The sequence below is a fragment of the Macaca nemestrina genome, chromosome 4, assembly GCF_043159975.1.
Source record: "Macaca nemestrina isolate mMacNem1 chromosome 4, mMacNem.hap1, whole genome shotgun sequence".
NCBI lineage: Eukaryota > Metazoa > Chordata > Mammalia > Primates > Cercopithecidae > Macaca > Macaca nemestrina.
The window spans coordinates 130,855,598-130,874,335 of record NC_092128.1 but is presented as its reverse complement, the minus strand read 5'-3'; the positions used below and the strand labels follow the sequence as shown (position 1 = coordinate 130,874,335).

At 41.6% G+C, this 18,738-nt stretch overlaps 1 pseudogene; it reads left to right on the top strand.

The window, feature by feature from the left end:
• The first annotated feature begins 6,614 nt into the window (after nt 1–6,614).
• LOC139362919 (transmembrane protein 250-like) overlaps nt 6,615–18,738 on the top strand; it is a 42,614-nt pseudogene continuing 30,490 nt past the window's right edge.

Genomic DNA, 18,738 nt, shown 5'->3' with positions numbered 1-18,738 from the left:
AGGAAAGAGAAAGGACTATCCGAGGGGATGGGGCATGGCTGGGTGTGGAGTGGACTTTGTGGGTCTTGGTGAGTGGGAGGGGGAGCAGCATGAGCCAGGCCTTGAGGCAGAAGGACAACCAGGAGACAGCCTGGAAAAAGTGCTGGACCCACAAGGGCTCAAGGCTGGCCAGAGGGGGAGGTGGGATAGGCTGTAAAGTCTTGAGGTCTTAAGATTGGCCCTGGCAGGAAGAAACCAGGTAAGGTGGGGTGTTACCTCTACCCTGTACCCTGGGGGCCAGGTGCAGGCCAGAGCAGGCCAATTACCAGGCCCTTAGGGAGGTGTGAGCCCCCTGAAATGACGCAAGGTGTTTTTTTTTGTTTTGTTTTGTTTTGTTTTGAAGCAGAGTTTTGCTCTTGTCATACAGGTTGGCACCTTTGCCCAGAGCAGGTACCATGATTTCTGGCTCTGGGTGTGACCTCAGTCTGGGGAAAAGCCCCAATCCTCACCAGGACCATCTGCCACCTAGACTACTTCAGATGCTGAGCCCAAGCCAGGGGCAGGAAGCTGGCCTGATGCTTGGGGTATCCCGACAAAGTCCCTGGTTCCCCCCAGCTATGGGGCTGAAGGGGAATTATAGCCCAAATCCCAGATGCTGGTTCTCAAACTAACACTGAGCCCTCCCACAGGGAGATAGAATCAGCACACTTTCCAGATGGGGAAATGGGCTCAGAGAAGTGCAAGAGCCTTGCCCAATGCCCCAGACCAGGGCTCCAGGCCCAGAGTGTTCTTTTGTCACTGTGTCCAGAGGGCAGCAGCTGCTCTGATGTACCCACCTGAGCCTGACAGCTTTCTCCAACTTCGGAAGCCCAGGAGCATGGCCCAGGTCCACAGATGCACCTGGCATGAGGTGCGCCCAGAGGGACAGAGGCAGATGAGTTTCGTCTCCTCCACTGGAATGTGAGGGCCTAGAAGGAGACAAGGGTCTGCTTGAGAAGGCACTGAATAGTGAGCAACTTGGGGCGGTTTCCCTCTGGATGGATCTGCAGTGCCTGGATGGAACCTGGCTCAGACAGAGCTCAGTTCTGCAGGTCCCTGAGGCATGGAGAGTTCACAGCTACCAAGTGTATGAGTCTGGATTCAAAGCCAACAGCGTGACTCCAAAGTCCCTGCCCTAGCCCCTGGACCACTCACTTCTTGGGAGTCACCCTTGCAGGCTCATCAGATGCCCAGGCCAGCAGCACAGCTGACCAGGACCAGGGAAACTTGGGGAGCCTCAGAGAACCCCCAGGTATTCCAATCTAATCCTGGCACCCCTGCCCCTCACTACCCTTCTTCCTGCTTTAACCTCAACCCCTACACAGAGCCCAGGCCACTTAACACGACATCAAACAGATGCCTCAATAAATCAGAGTCTAATCTTCTTGAGAAAAAAAAAAATACTTCACATATATATAATTGCAAGTTAGAATGCTAAAGAACATAAACATATAACAACTTAAAGTACACATAAATTCAACATATATTCAATCATTTTGACTATGACACAGTAGAATATTAAAATACTATTTTCAAAATGTATACAAGCTTAATGTTCTATTTATTCAAATTGCTTACTCAAAATACAAATCATCAACATAATTTGCCACTAACATTCAGTCCCTTCACAGGACACATGATCCACTGGGAGTTAATAAATTAGCAGCTGGCAGGCAGTGACACACAGCAAAAATGAAAACCAAGAGGTGAAATAGTTCTGAAATAAAAGTTTTAAAGCTAAGAGAAATCACTGAATTACTAAGTCATTAGCACTAATTTTGAGCCAACTAACTAATTAATATGAGATGATATAATGTCCTATGCTTTGGTAAATACAAACTATGTTTAAACAATGTCTGTAATGTGACTTTCAAAATGCTCGTGGCTTTACAAAGATGTGATTAAAATGTAGTAATACATGCTAAAACATTTCCCCCTGCAGAGAATGTTGTAACTTTCATCAGTCACATTGACAGTCCAGAAGATGAAGGAAAAGGTTGTGGATTTCGCTGAGAACTTACCAGAGTTGAACCCCCTCACTTTCTGTTGCCCAGCATTGGCAGGTTACGGGACTGGTGGCTGTGGTGTCTCATTGGTCTTTGGTCTCTTAGAAGGTGGGGAATAATCATCATCTTGAAAAAGAACAAATGCTCATTACTGAAGGAACCATCTTAGGTTACAGCCACCTCTGGGTCAATTCCCAACATTCAAATGCTGAGCAGGGCTTTAAAGCTACTTTGAGTATTAATAATCATTTCTGTATTGTGAACTTCAGCATACTTTTTTCTAGTTACATTTGAAATGTTATTCTTTTGGGATGTGCGCAAGTGAATACTGCTTTTTCCTCTGTCTTGCTTCACTACTTTTTAGTTTGCTTCATTTGAATCATCATTATAAGTCTCCCCTTCTCCTCAAATAGCTTTCAAATTGCTGCCAAGAACAATAATCTATTTTAAGGCTTTTGAAAAAACTTTCAATGAAGACAGCCACCTAGTTATACAAATACAGAAGAAACAGGATAAAATAAAGCTTAGATTGGAAAAAATATTTAAGATTATACAAAATTCAAGCATCAACAAGGGAAGCTGGGTAATTGTATGTTCAAATACTTTTAACAAGTGCAAAATGTGTAGCCTTAAAGATATAGGGCTGGCCAGGCATGGTGGTTCATGCCTGTAATTCCAACACTTTGGGAGGCCGAGGTAGGCTGATCACTTGAGGTCCGGAATTGGAGACCAGCCTTGCCAACATGGTGAAACCCCATCTCTACTAAAAACACAAAAATTAGGGCAGGAGCGGTGGCTCATGCCTGTGATCCTGGGACTTTGAGAGGCCGATGTGGGTAGATCACCTCAGGTTGGGAGTTTGAGACCAGCCTAACCAACATAGAGAAACCCCATCTCTACCAAAAACACGTTAGCCGGGCGTGGTGGCACATGCCTGTAATCACAACTACTCGGGAGGCTGAGGCAGGATAATTGCTTGAACCCGAAAGGCAAAGATTGTGGTGAACTGAGATTGTGCCACTACACTCCAGCCTAGGCAACAAAAGCGAAACTCCGTCTCAAACAAAAACAAAAACAAAAACAAAAACAAAACAAATATTAGCCGGGTGTGGTGGCACATGCCTGTAATCCCAGCTACTTGGGAGGCTGAGGCAGGAGAATCGCTTGAACCCAGGAGGCTGAAGTTGTGGTGAGCTGAGATCACACCATTGCACTCCAGCCTGGGTAACAGAGCAAGGCCCTGTAAAAAAAGAAAAATGAAAAGAAAAGAAGGAAGAAAGATGGTTACATTATTTATGAAACACACACTATTAACTCAGTCACCAGAAAGCCTGTGTATAAATGAGCAGTGAGATATTCAAGCACAGCACACACACACTTCTCAAGACAGCTGTCGTGAGAGTTCCATGCTCATTTCCTTCTGGATACATCAGCAACTCATTCTGCTATGATCCTGCAGTACATCTCATGTTAGAATTAGAGACATCTGGGCTGGGCACAGTGGCTCACGCCTGTAATCCTAACACTTTGGGAAGCTGAGGCAGGCAGATCACCTAAGGTCAGGAGTTCAAGACCAGCCTAGCCAATATGGTGAAACGCGTGTCTACCAAAAATACAAAAAATTAGCCAGGCATGGTAGCGCGTGCCTGTAATCTCAGCTACTTGGGAGCCTGAGGCAGGAGAATTGCTTGAACCTGGGAGGTGGAGGTTGCAGCGAGCTGAGATCATGCCATTGTACTCCAGTGTGGGTGACAGAGCATGCCTCTGTCTTAAAATTAAAAAAAAAAAAGAAAAAAGAAAAAAAAAGAATTAGAGACATTTGGATCAAATCAGCTGCCACTGTCATTTTCTAGCCCTGAAAAGTGTCAGGTAACATCCTATTAAGATTGCTGCATACACATCATCTATAAAACACTGAAAATATCATTTTAAGAAATCTTTTTTTTATTTTGAGACTGAGTTTTGCTCTTGTTGGCCACGCTGGAGTGCAACAGTGCGATCTCAGCTCACCACAACCTCTGCCTCCTGGGTTCACAAATTCTCCTGCCTCAGCCTCCCAAGTAGCTGGGATTACAGGCATGCACTACCACGCCCAGCTAATTTTGTATTTTCAGTAGAGACAGGGTTTCTCCATGTTGGACAGGCTAGTCTTGAACTCCCAACCTCAGGTGATCCACCGACCTTGGCCTCCCAAAGTGCTGGGATTACAGGCGTGAGCCACTGCGCCTGGCTAAGAAATCCTTATTTTAAAACAGGCCAGGCACAGTGGCTCATGCCTATAATCCCAGCACTTTGAGAAGCAAAGGCGGGTGTATCACTTGACGTCAGTAGTTTGAGACCAGCCTGGGTAACATGATGTAACCCCATCTCTACTAAAAATATATTTAAAAAATTAACCGGGTGTGGTGGTGGGCACCTGTAATCCCAGCTTCTCAGTAGGCTGAGGCAGGAGAATCGCTTGAACCTGGGAGGCGGAGGTTGCAGTGAGCGGAGACCATGCCACTGCACTCCAGCCTGGGCGACAACAGCAAGACTCCATCTCAAAAACAAAAACAAAAACAAACAAACAAAACAGACTCCATTTCAAAAACAGAAAACAAAACACAAATGTGGTATGGGAATGAAAATAATTACTGTGTTAAACACAGTTTCGTTGAAAATAAAAGACCACTCAAATACAATAGGCTGTCTTTTTAGATGGGTATGTTATTCTTATTTTACCGCTAAAGAAACGGGCTTAGAGAATGTTACTTGATTGGACCGTGTTGCATCTCTGGACAGTGCAGCTGAGATCAGACTTCATGTGTAACTCCACTAGCTTGCCAGGGTGCCTCTCATAAAGGTAAGAAATGTAAATTTGGCCTAACATCCAAAGCTGCCAGGGCAGCACTGGGTCAATTCTACATAGATTACTTCTATGTTCGTCAAAGGAAACCTTAAGGGAAGGTAAAAATGCATCTAGAAGGTGACTGGACACGAGCACCTTTCCTTGTTGTCGCTGGGCTCTTCTTCTAAGGCCAACAGTGACCTGAAACTAATTTTCCAATCAAGTGGACAAAATGGTATGAAGGTCGCCAACAGTAGACAAATTCACTTAAGGACCTATCTATGTGCTTTGAAAGACAAAACTGCTTTTGTAAAGTATACTGTATTTCAGAAAAACATAATCATATGAACAACTAATAACACTGTAAAATGCTGATGTGTTGAATGCTATTTTACAAAAACATGGTTCAAACTAGGGAAAAAATTTGATAGCAAACTACGTATCAATTACCTAGCTAGCTAGCTAACTATCTAGAGGCATGCTTTCATTCTATTGCTCAGGATAGGGAGCAGTGTGATGATTGTAGCTCACTGCAGCCTTGAGCTCCTGGCCTCAAGTGATCCTCCTGCCTCAGCCTCCTAAGTAGCTAGGACACACAGTTATGCCTGGGTTTGTTTGTTTGTTTTGTAGAGACAGGGTTTCACTACATTACCCAGGCTGGTGTCAAACTTGGGAGTCTCACTGTGTTGCCCAAGCTGGGGTGCAGTGCTGTGATCTCGGCTGACTGCAACTTCTGCCTCCCAGGTTCAAGCGATTCTCCTGTATCAACCTCCCAAGTAGCTGGGACTTCAGGCATGTGCCACCACACCCGGCTAATTTTTGTAGAGACTGGGTTTCACCATGACCAGGCTGGTCTTGAACTGCTGACCTCAGGTGATCCACCCGCCTCTGCCTCCCAAAGAGTTGGGATTACAGGCGTCAGCCATGGAGCCTGGTCGAGCACTTTCTTACGTTATTAAATAGCCTAACCCAGGCGGGGCACGGTCCCTCACGCCTGTAATCCAGACAGCAACTCTCATGGCCAAGGTGAGAAGATCGCTTGAACCCAGGAGTTGGAAACCAGCCTGGGCAACATAGCGAGACCCCTATCTCTACAAAAAACACAAAAATTAGGCCAGGTGCGCACCGCACCCGATTAATTTTTGTATGTTTTGTAGATTCGGGGTTTCGTCATGTTGCCCAGGCTGGTCTAGAACTCCTGAGACCAAGCCATCCATCCTACCGCCTCAGCCTCCCAGGATGCTGGGATTACAGGGCCCAGCCAGCCTCCTGTTTTATTTAAGCAGTCCCTCCCTGTTGCACACTTGGATAGTTCATTTTTTTAGACAGGGTTTACCTCAGTCTCGCAGGCTGGAATGCTGTGGTGGGATCATAGCTCATTGGAGCCTTGAACCTTGGGGTTCAAGTAGCTGGGGGACTGAGGTAGGACTACAGAGATGGGGTCGCGCCACACTGCTAGGCTGCTCTTGGCCTGAAGAGATCCTCCCGCCTCAGCCGCGCCCGCACATAGTTTTCTATTTTTGACTGACATAAACACTGCTGGGTCTGAGTTTTTCAGCTACCCTTCTCCAGCCAGCAACACACAGGACCTGGCGGGGAGGTCGCTGTTACCAGGGTCCCCTCTAAGGAGATGACTGCCCAGCTCGAGGCACTGTACCGCCCCGGCGACGTTGCCGAACACCTGCGCCTGTGACGTCACCGAAGCCCCATCTCTATGGCTCAGGAGAAGGTGCGACCTTATGACGTCACGGAAGGCGCGCCCTTGCGACATCGCGGAAGGCGCGCCCGTAGGTGACGTCGCGGAAGACACGCGGAGCCAATCAGAACTTGCGGCGGGGCTGCTGGGTCCTCTAGGAGCGTCCATGAGCGCACGCTGGCTACAGGCTGCTAGGTGGGATGTAACCGGTCGCTGAGGTGGCCCCTCTGTGTCCGGAGGCTTCGGCCCGGCCGCTGCCACCCATAAGCTACGAGGGGGAGCTTTATGACTTCTCGGCCTGCGGGCCGGGCGCAGCAAGGGCCATACTCCGCGCGAGCAGGCGCTGCGCGCCAACTGCCCGGCGCCTGGCTGGCACGATCGCACGGTAGCGCAGAAGCTCCTCAATGGCCAGCGCCAGCTGGAGCCCCAGCCGCCCACTCGCCTCACCTGAGCCTGGGTACGTACGCCCCACAACACGTCCCCCAGGCAGGGCCCGGGGACCCCCGGAGCGTCCCCCGCTATCTGGCGCCGCTCATCCTGGGCAGGGTCGGCCCCCTTTGAGGCCGCCCCGCGTTAGGGAATGCACCCCGGAGCTTGACCTCTGACAACCCTTTGTAATAGCATTAAGTCTTTGAAACTTTGTAGCGGGGTAGAAGGGGCCAGGAAACGAAGAAAACATCTTTTTTAAAATATAAGCGATCGGCCGGGCGCGGTGGCCCACGCCTGTAATCCCAGCACTTTGAGAGGCGGAGGCGAGTGGATCACGAGGTCAGGAGTTCAAGACCAGCCTGGCCAGCGTGGTGAAACCCCGTCTCTACTAAAAATACAAAAATTAGCCGGGCGTGGCGGGCGCCGGTAATCCCAGCTACTAGAGAGGCTGAGGCAGAGAATTGTTTGAACCCGGGAGGCAGAGGTTGCCGTAAGCCGAGATCGCGCCACTGCACTCCAGCCTGGGCAACAGACGGAGACTCTGTATAAACAAACAAATATATATATATGTGTGTGTGTGTATATATATATGTGTGTGTGTGTGTGTGTATATATATATGCGATCGAGCCCGGGAGGTTGCGATTACACTGAGCCGAGATTATATAAGCGATCAAGCACGGGAGGTTGAGGTTACAGCGAACTGAGATTGCGCCATTGCACTCCAGCCTGTGTGACAGAGGGATACTGTCTCTAAAAAATTATATGCAAGTGAGAGCTTTTATTCCAGCGCTCATGCTCAGACTGAAGAAAGTAACTGGGCCAGGCCCGGTGGCAACGCCCGTGATCCCAGCAGTTTGGGAGGCCAAAGCAGGTGGATCGCTTGAGCTCAGGAGTTCCAGACTAGCTTGGGCAACATGGTGAAACTCTGTCCCTACAAAAATACAAAAAAATTAGCTGGGCATGGTGGCAAGCGCTTGTAGTCCCTGCTACTTGTGGGGCTGAGGCGGGAGGATCGCTCAGCTGCAGCCTCAACCTCCTGGGTTCAGGCAATCCTTTCAGCCTCCCAAAGTGCTGGGACTACAGGAATGAACCATCGTGCCTGGCCTTACACTATATTTTAATGCTGTTTTTGAAAATGAAAACTTTTACAGGCAATTCACTTCCTTCAAACTAATCAGAAGGAAATGATGCTATTCTGTTTTTTGTTTTCGTGTGTGTGTGTGTGTGTTTTTCTTTTTTGGGACGGAGTCTTGCTCTTGCCCAGGCAGGAGTGAGGTGGTGCAGTCATGGCTCACTGCAGCCTTGACCTCCGGACTCAAGGAATCCTTCCCCGTCAGCCTCCGCAGTAGCTAGGACTACAGGTGCATGCTACCACGCTTGGCTAGTTCTGTTTTTGAAATGGAGTCTCACTCTGTCTCCCAGGCTGGAGTGCAGTGGTGCAATCTCGGCCCACTGCAGGCTGGTCTCAACCTCTGACTTCAGATGGTCCACCCACCTCGGCATCCCAGAGTGCTAGGATTACAAGTGTGACCCACCGCGCCTGGCGATTTTGCTCATTTTAGATACTAGAACTTTAAGATTTTTTTTTCCTGAGATGGAGTGTTGCTTTGTCGCCAGGCTGGAGTGCAGTGGCGTGATCTCACCTCCGCCTTTTGGGTTCAAGCGATCTTCTGCCTCAGCCTGCCAGAGTAGCTGAGACTACAGGTGCGCACCACTGCACCCAGGAGTTAAAGACTGCAGTGAGCCATGATCGTGCCACTGCACTCCAGCCTGGGCAACACAGTGAGACCCTGACTCCACAAGTAAATAAATCAATATCATATAATATGTACCAGGGTACAGGCAGGTGCTGTTATCCCCACTTTTCATCCTTAACTCTGAGTTGAGTCATACATCAACCTCTAGTAAAAAGTGGCATGCTCTCAGTCAAAAGGGTAAGCCCAAACCACTGGAAAGGATCTCAGTTTTGAGATCTTTTGAGAGCTAATATAAAAAGAATTCCTCCTAGGCATAAAAGTATTGTGATATAGTTACTTAGGCTAAACATGCCTATTGTGCTAAGTGAATTATTAACAATAAATACTTTAACTCTGTGCCATGTTAATTATCATAATATGATTTATAATTTGTTTTAACCTTAGGTTATATATACCTTGAAACCATTTATATTTTGGTATACTTGTAATAGTTACTATACACTGGAGTATATATATTGGACTAGCCATGGAGAGTCAAAAAAGAGGAGTATGTGGTCAGAGTAGAAATCATGCCCTAGCTTCCTTCCTGTCTACCTCCTACCTTGAGTAGAAGCATTGGAAAAAGTAATTACCTAAGATTGTTTGGATTCTGGTTTGTGGAGAAGCACCCTTATATTTAGGCTGATGGGTGGCTAAATTAGAAAGTATTTTTTGTGGTTTAGAATTTTATATGGAGATTTTCATTGTGATTAATTATTCTTTGTATTAGCAGATTTTTGCTTTTTATAGCTGCATGATTTCTTGTTTATTCATTCATTATTGTTTATTAATAAAGAAAAACTTTATTTCACTGAAGCAGCGATATATAATCCAACTTGGATTTTTTAATAATGACTGACTTTTTTTCTTTGGGAATACATTACTGTTAAAAATGTAGATTATTAGATACATTACTTTTAATGTAGATACATTACTTTTAATGAATATAAGTGGTATAATTAGAAGGCTGATAAGAATCCTTAGAAACATGAGTTTAATTTGATAGCTAAGAAACTGAGGACAAGACACTTATTCTTTGTAGCATATTTTCTAATGTCATTTCATTGTCCCACCAAGAAGTACTTGCATAAAGCAAGTTCGATTATAGCATCTGTTGAATATTTAAGGTTGGGTAAAGTGGGTGAGTTTAAGGTATTTTCCCTTATTTCTTTTAGGCGAATCTGGATTGGGAAAGTTGACATTAATCAACTCATTATTCCTCACAGATTTGTATTCTCCAGAGTATCCAGGTCCTTCTCATAGAATTAAAAAGATGGTACAGGTATGGATATTGGTATTGTTAATTGATGATAAGCTGGAATAATATTAATACACACAAAGCACGTGTTATAACTTTTATTATGCTTCCTTAGACGTAAGATGCAAATTTGCCCTTAGCCTGTGTGAGATGGTAAATATGACTTCATAAAATTAAAAAAAACAGAAGAAGTACAGTTAATCAGAAGAATTATCTTGACTAGAACTTTCCAAATTTGTCCTAAGGCTTCTCCTAGAGATGACACTGTAACATAGTAACCAATTCCCTTGGAGCTGTGCTATCTAGTATGATAGTCATTTGCCACATGTTTAAATCAATTAAAATTAATTAAATTAAAAATGCAGTTTCTCATTTGCTCCAGATACATTTCAAGTGCTCAACAGCCACATGTGGCAAGTGGCTGCCATTTTGTGAAGCCCATATGTGAAGATTTTCATCATTGCAGAAAATTGCACAGGACAGTGTAGAGAAAACATGATTCATTCATAGAAAAGCTATTGTTATTTAAATACAGTGTTCTATATTAGTCAGTGGGATAATACCATATAATTGTTGAATGGCAATAGCGATTCTGTAAGACTCCCAAGGTATATGTGATCTAATTTACTGCTTCTCAGTCTTTGCTATGCATTCCAATCCTGGGTATCCTGTCAAATTTAGTTCTTCTAGTAGTTCTGAGATAGGCTGCATTTCTATATTTCTGACAAGATCCCAGGTGATACTGATGCTGCTGGATGGTAGATCACACTTTATAGAGCAAGGGACTAGACTCCAGATATGCTCTTTTTATTAAATAGTACAGCAGCCTGTAGCCACATGTGGCTATTAATCTTTGAAATGTTGGTAGTCTGAATTGTGATGTTCTGCAAATATAAAATATACCACAGATTTCTAAGACTGAGCATGGAAAAAAATCTCCATAATTTTTTATATTGATTGTATACTGCAGTGATAATATTTTGGATGTATCGGGTTAAATAAAATTGATTAATTTCACCTTTTCCTATCTTAAAAGTGGCTACTAAGAAAATTTTAAATTACTTATATGATTGACATGGTATTTTTGTTTGGCAGCACTGCTTTAAACAGTTGATTAAAAATATTGTTGGTGAGCTCTGCTTGGGTAATATATAGGACACGGGCAGAGAGGAGGCAAGTGAACAGTTCTGACTGGAGTAGGCTTCATTGAGGCACTGATGCTTTTAGCTGGATTTGAAGAAGTGGTAGTGATCGTCCCAGTGCCCAGGATGGAAGGACAGCCTATATGTTCTGGGCAGTAACTCATATATATCAGACCGCAAGATGCAGTTTAGTAACTAGACCCCAAAGGAGTAATTTTGTGAAGTGAATATCTTATTTCTCCTTTTTAATGTTTCTCTCTATTTTAGGATTTTTTTTATTTTGGTAACCTTCATAGGGCTTGAGATTTAAAATTACCTGCAAAATTATGCTCTAAAAACTTGATCCTTCATGCTTATTTATTTTGTGATAAATATTGGAAATTTTAAACCTAAGCAAGAAAATGAACTTTGAACTTTCTTAATTTGAATATCTGTTATGAATACCTTAAGTATTTATGAATTTAGATATGCAAGATAAAACTAACCACTACCTAAATTAATATACAGTTCATTTCCAGAACCCTAGTTTCTTCCATGTGCTCACTCTCATTCAGTATTACAACCCCCAAACATAAACACCTTACTGACTGCTTTCTCCATAATATTTGCCTGTTCTTGAATGTTATATACATATACTTTTTCGTATCTGTTTTCTTTCAGTGAAGATTACATCTGTATTTATTCATGTTGGGTGTAGTTGTTCTTTTTCATCGTCATATAATACTCTATTGGGTGAATGTATCAGTATATCCTTTATTAATTATTGTAGACAAGGCTTTGGGTTTTCAGTTTTTTCTAGTAGGAACATTCTTGTGCATGTCTTGGTAGACTTAGGCACTCATTGCTGTTGTGTGTGCATAAAGATATAAAAGTATTTGAGTTTATTTTATTTGATTTCTAGTGAGGTTGAACATGTCTTTTGTACTCATTAACTGCTCAGATTTCATTTAAGTGTTTTGGTAATCTTAATTTTTCTGTCATTTTTTTGCTGATTTATAGAAGTTTGAAAAATCTAATAATCCCCTACATTTTAGATATTGCAGATATTTTCTCCCCAGGTGAGCATCTGTTAAAGATGTGACATGCCCTCAATTTATTAGAATTCTTACATTGGCTTAGCTTCACAATAAATTGTCTAAACCCACTGTACCTTCCTTTAAAGTAACACTTCAAAAATATCCTCTTCTGTTGTGAATATCTTCCTGGAAACTCTCTTTATCTTGAAAACAAAGGGGTAATGGAGGTGAGAATATCCCTGGTAGGATTTTTAAGACAGAGGCCTGTGCACCACTGTTAAAATATCTTTTCTTTACCAAAAGGAAGACCTGTAACATTTGAGAACCAGATTGATCCTTACTAGAATCCTGTAGAAGTCCTCTTTCCTGACTGAACCATGGAAGTATATTCCTTTATATACTGAAAACTAGCTGAAGACCATCTAAACTCTTTTGCCTAGTTGCTCAGGAAAGAACATGCCATATTACGGACAGGGTCAGAGTCATTCAAGAAGCCTGAATATAGTTAGAAAATGAGAATGTAATCTTTTTAATAGTTGGCTGGCTCCTTACCAAGCCCAGTAGTCTAGCAGATGTTCTGCCCTTAGAAGCTCATAAATTCTCACAGTAGACGGGAGTGGTCACCAGTATTGTATCTCGGTCTAGACATATCAGACTGGCAAACATACAATCCTGAGTTTCAAAAGACAAACGTTTATAAAAATGGGGAATAAAACCCTCTCCTGTTATGTAACTGAATAAGGAGCAAGATTTTAATAAAGACTACAATCTCGTATTCTCATCCCTGGGCATTACCTATTTATAAGAGACTTGTAATCTTAAAGGAGATGCTCGTTCACATTTACAGTCTTGGAAGGAATGAGAAGCTATGTACACTGAACAGAGAGCTGATTTTTAGTCTCCTGTGTGTAAAATAGTGGTTCTGATTCAAGCGAATTTTTCAGTATTGATAGAAGCTCATTAAGATTAATTCTTAACCTCTTATCTTGGACCTCGGGACCCTGAGTTATATCTGTGCATTTCCAGATGTGAGCTGACACCAGTCCTGGAATTCTTTATACCGGTGCTTCTTAAACTTCAGCACGTATCACAGTCACCTGGAAGTCTTGTTAAAACACAGATTGCTGAGTCCCTTTCTTCATGGTTTGCTATATAGTAGGTTTGAGGCAGGGCCCAGAGAATTCGTATTTCTGTTTAGTTCTCAGAATGTATTACTGCCAGTCTGGGTACTACATTTTGAGAACCACTGCTCTGTAGTGTTCTTTGCCTGCTGCGAACTGATTTTATCCTGTGTCTGTCAGGGAGAAAGGAGGAGAGGGAAGTGTTTTGCCTTAGTTCTTTCAGAATGTTTCAAATGGAATGAAATGGTACCGTGTTACTTCCATTTTTTACTTATATTTTTTTCCCAAAAGATTGATTAAAATGAAGTGAAATAAAAAATTGAACATTTAAGCTCCACTTCATGTTTGAGTCTTCATGTTTAAGTGGTGATTTAAGTGGTAAATTTTTTGGAAAAATATTGCTTACAATGTTGTATGCATGCTACCAATTATTTTATTTATTTTATAATTTTGTTGCATTGAAAATTTTATATTTATTTATTTTTGATATGGAGTCCTGCTCTTTTGTCCAGGCTGGAGTGCAGTGGCATGATCACTACAACCTCCACTTCCGAGGTTCAAGTGATTCTCCTGCTTCAGTCTCCTGAGTACCTGGGATTACAGGCACGCACCACCACACCTGGCTAATTTTTGTGTTTTTAGTAGGGACGGGGTTTCACCATGTTGGCCAGGCTAGTCTCGAACTCCTGACCTCAAGTGATCCACCCACCTCGGCCTTCCAAAGTGCTGGGATTACAGGTGTGAGCCACCACACCTGGCGTGCATTTGAAAATTTTTGTATCATACTTTATGTCAGTGAAAGGGTGTCATCTGTCCTTTTTTGGGAAGAAACTATCCTTTTTTCTGACATTAAAGTCCATTTAAATTTTCTCTTAATGTATTCTATTAAGATAATTCTTTTGTACAATGATGCTGTTAGATTTTTTAAAGTTCTTAGTTGGAAACTTTATGCTGTTCCCCTTTGAAACTTTTTCTTGCTCCGTGAAGTTTTTTTTTTTTCTTCTTCTTCTTCTTTCCAAGATGAGACTCCATCTTGCTCTGTCGCCGAGGCTGGAGTGCAGTGGTGTGATCTCAGCTCACGGCAGCCTCTACCTCCTGGATTCAAGCAATTCTCCTGCCTTAGCCCCCCGAGTAGCTGGGATTACAGGTGTGTGCTACCACACCTGGCTAATTTTTGTATATTTGGTAGAGATGGAGTTTCACCACATTGACCAGGCTGGTCTCGAACTCCCGACCTCAACTGATCCTTCCACCTTGGCCTCCCAAAGTGTTGGGATTACAGGCGTGAGTCACTGCGCCCAGCTGGTCCCTGAAGTTTTATAAATCACTATTATAGATGAAGTGAGTGCAAAAGTTTTGAAAGTGAGAAAAGGTGAAAACAGTACATACATCTCTAGGATAATATACTTGATAGATTCCTTGAAAAATGTTCACGGAGCCCAATCAGGAAACTCTCCTGTTGACAATTGGTTCAGTTTTGATAGTTTTTGAGCCATTCACATAACATATTTGAATGCTTGTCTTATACTAAGTTTTGGGGCTACAATGATGATAGACACAAAGTTCTCAAAGATCCCACAATTGTGAGAAAAATATGGACAAACAGTTATGATTTAGTGAAAAAGATGCTTTTGTAAGGTGCTGTAGAGGTGACCTTGGCAAGGTAAATTTTAATGAAGTGGTAGCAAGATGGCAGTGGGTTGAGAAGTGAGTGGTAAGTGAGTCAGTGAAGGTGGGTGATGTCTATTAAGGAAGGGATGAGAAGGAATACCTTGGAGTGAGTATAAAGGACTCAGAGAGTGGTTTGATGATTTTGAAAAGAGATCTGAGAATGGTTATATCCTATGGCGAGTCATTCTCTAAGAAATGAGAGATTGAAGATAGAGGGGAAATAGTGCAAATGGTTGTCAAGATGAATCTAAAATGGAAATTAATCAGTTCCCTAGAATAGATTGAGAAATTAGCTTTAGGAAAAAGATATATTTCACACACACTGTACTATGGAAGGTACAGTGCTGATTCAGACAGACTGGGAATGGTCTCATTTTTAAGTGGTGATGTGAGGTACTTTACTGAGCATTGTGACAGGCACAGGCTTGGGAAGAGCCTACTGGGAAATGGGAGAGGCATGAGACTAGGGAGCACATAAGAGGAATATTAGAGAAATTCTTGTTGAGGTTGAAGGTCATGAATTTTATGGTATAGGAATAGAAAGATGGGTTAATCCAGAATGGGATTTAAGTTGAAAAGGGAAAGTTATAAAGGTTTTGGGAAGGAGGTTGCTAATGGAAAATGAGAGAGGCAAGGAATTTGAGGTTAAGTGTAAGGAGACAGGGATATGAGGGGTGGAGATGTTCAGAATAGAAGGCCAATTTAAGAGTTTTGGGATCACTTTCTTCTCAGTAACGTAGTTCTGGGTCTTGATGAGAAGGAGGTATTCTTTAGGCATAACTGTTCTGCTATTGGTCACTTCCTCTTTCATTTTTTTGTGGAACACGACAAAACATTTAAGATGATATTTGTCTTTTGAGCCAATAAATAAGGGAAATAGATAGTTTTTGTGTTTGAGCTAAGCGGAGTATCTCAGGCCATTCCAGTCTCTTCAGAGTGTCGGCTGTAATGCTACCTCTTGGGTAAGTGTAGGTAGAGGCAAGCTCTTGACAGAAAATGTTAACCCTCTCTTCAAAATGTTATGCTCTTAATTAAATAACTTTTTTATTTACCTCAATAAATGGCATGTAAACATTAAGTTAGAAAAGTTTAGTGTATATGAAGCTGTATAATCAACACTGTTTGACTTTTTTTCCTCAGACTGTAAAACTGAAAACTCAGTATACTAATACTCTTGTATGCTGTATACACTCAGTATTAGAAAATGAGTACCTTGGATTTCTGGAATCTCAGATGCCAAAAGAAGTCTCAGTAGATTAATTATACCTAGATGATACATAGACGATAGCTTTAGTTTTATTTATTTTTCAGGGAAAAACAGTTGAAAATGTTCTTGATTCATTCTTTTGGTATTAAATTATGAAACTAATCTTAGAGAACCCTGAGTGATGCCATAAAATGTGTTGATATGACCTGCTTACAGAAAATGCATGGGAAAGTGGCCATTTGGAATAGATTTGTTAAGAAAAGTTTGAAATTCTTGGACTTGAACTAATTTGTTTTCCATGGATCCCATGAGGATACTTGTAAAAGCCAATGATAGGATACAGTTGGATCCTGTGAATGGCGCTAGTTTACAGTTATGTTTTCTGGATCTCTTCCATGTGTCGCTGACTTCTTTGTATTTGACCATGTATGGATACACAGAATTTCTTAGGCCAGAGAAGAAAAGAAGCTTTATAAACATTCCTTAAAGTGTGTAAAATACAAATCTTCATTTGTCTTAGCAAGTCAATAAGTAATTAAGTTGTTGAACTGATTTTTTTTTTTTAAACAAGGAAATATCTTAAAATTTAAGCTGTTAGGTTAAAATGTGTAGTTGGTATACAGCATGTTACTGAAGGTAGAATGAGCTTCATTTGGTAATAAAGGAACCAGAAATAGTTTGAAGTAAAATTGGGAGATGATTCGTGTAGATTAACTATATTGTTGTATTACTTTCTAGTATATAGTACTATGTTATTTAAAAAAGTAACTAGGTAAAGGAGTGGTATAATTACTTTGGATATTTCTGCTTCAGCCACAGTTACCATGAATAAATGATCTGTCTTTATAAAGGAGATGGAGGTGAATTCAGGATATTGAGATGTGAGATTTGACTGGGTTGTCCTTTGACTAGAAGATGACCAGATAAAGAAAATGTAAACTTCCTAAACCAGATGAGATGATATCATTAAAAATGTTTTTTTGGCCCCGCACTTTGGGAGGCTGAAATGGAAAGATTGCTTGAACCCAGGAGTTTGAGGCTGCAGTAAGCTATGATCTACCATGCTCTCCAGCCTGGCAACAGAGTGAGACTAAAAAAAAAAAAAAAAAATTTTCCTTTAGTTCTCATGATTTCACACTGATGAATCTGATTGTTTTCTCTGAGTTATCTCTGAGTTATTTTGCCTTCCTCATGTTATTAGGGTAACCTGATAATAGACATGTTATCTGAGTTATGTGGTATGTAACAGTGATCTCCTAAATGATGTACATCCATCACTGATACTGAGGATGATCAGAAAATATTACAACTCTTATTTATTGACGTTTACTTTTAATCTACAGATAAATGATAATACATATTAATACTTAATATTCAGATTGCCAATATTATATAATTGGTGGGTAAATATCTTTTGGATCTGCAAAATTTTCACTGATAGTTTGTATCAGGATCAAAGCAGTTCGAAGAATATTAATCTAAAAGATAAGACTTTGGCATCTCATTTCTCTAAAAGATAAGTCATGCATGTCCACATCTCAGGCAATTTATTTCAGTTTTAATAAGTTTTATTCTTGATAATAAAATTCTTTTAACAGAAAGCTCTTGATTGCTATAGACCTCTGCTGTGTGTTCAGTGGTCACTAGCCACATGTGGCTATTTAAGTTAATCCAAATTAAATAAAATTAAATATCAGTTCCTTATTTGCACTAGTCAGATTTCAAGGAGTAAGTAGCCACATGGGCAAGTGGCTACCATATTGGACAGTGTGGATACACAACAATTCCATCATCTCAGAAAGTGTTATTGGGTAGTGTGGCTACAGACTTTTCTTGCTCAGCAATCTTAGTCTCCGCATGTTATCAGGTAGCATCTGTAAAACATCATGCATCAGGTAGATCTATAAAACATGCCAAAATGAAATAGGCTGTCTCTAAAAGTGTCCCAAACTTTTTGTCTTGTAAATTAGCTTATCAGCATACTTGGAGCCTCTAGCCTTAATAAGGACTTGATATAAATGTGTATCAGGAGAAAGCCTATCTTCTGGGGGAATTATTCCCTTTTTATTTGAATCGGTGTTTCCTTTATCTTGGGCTCCTGAAAACTGATACTTTGCATTTAACAGCAGCATATGCCCAGGATGAATGATAATACGTCTTCTGATACAGAGCTTGAGGTTATAGAATATCTTAAATTGTTCTAGGAACTGTTGTTACCACTTAAGTCCAATAATCAGTCAGTAAGATCTCACCCTACCAGAATACACTTTTTTTTTTTTTTAACTCTCTGGACTTTTGCTGATTACATTGTCCAGAATGTGGAGTATCACATTTGAGAAGAGGACTGGATTCTAGCCATAACATAAATGTAAGGGTAATTACATCCATGCTGAGAAAGATTTAGGAATGATAGTAAGTTCATTTGAGTGAGTGGTTTGGGCCAAACTTGATAGAGAATAGTCCAGGAAGACATTTACTATAAACAGTAGATTAAATGTTCTTGTCTGATTAATTACATTTGACCTCTGTGAATTACTGAATCACTCAAACTGCTTATTTGTATTATTAGATGCACATTAAATTATATAAGTATTACATGTCTTTAGTGGT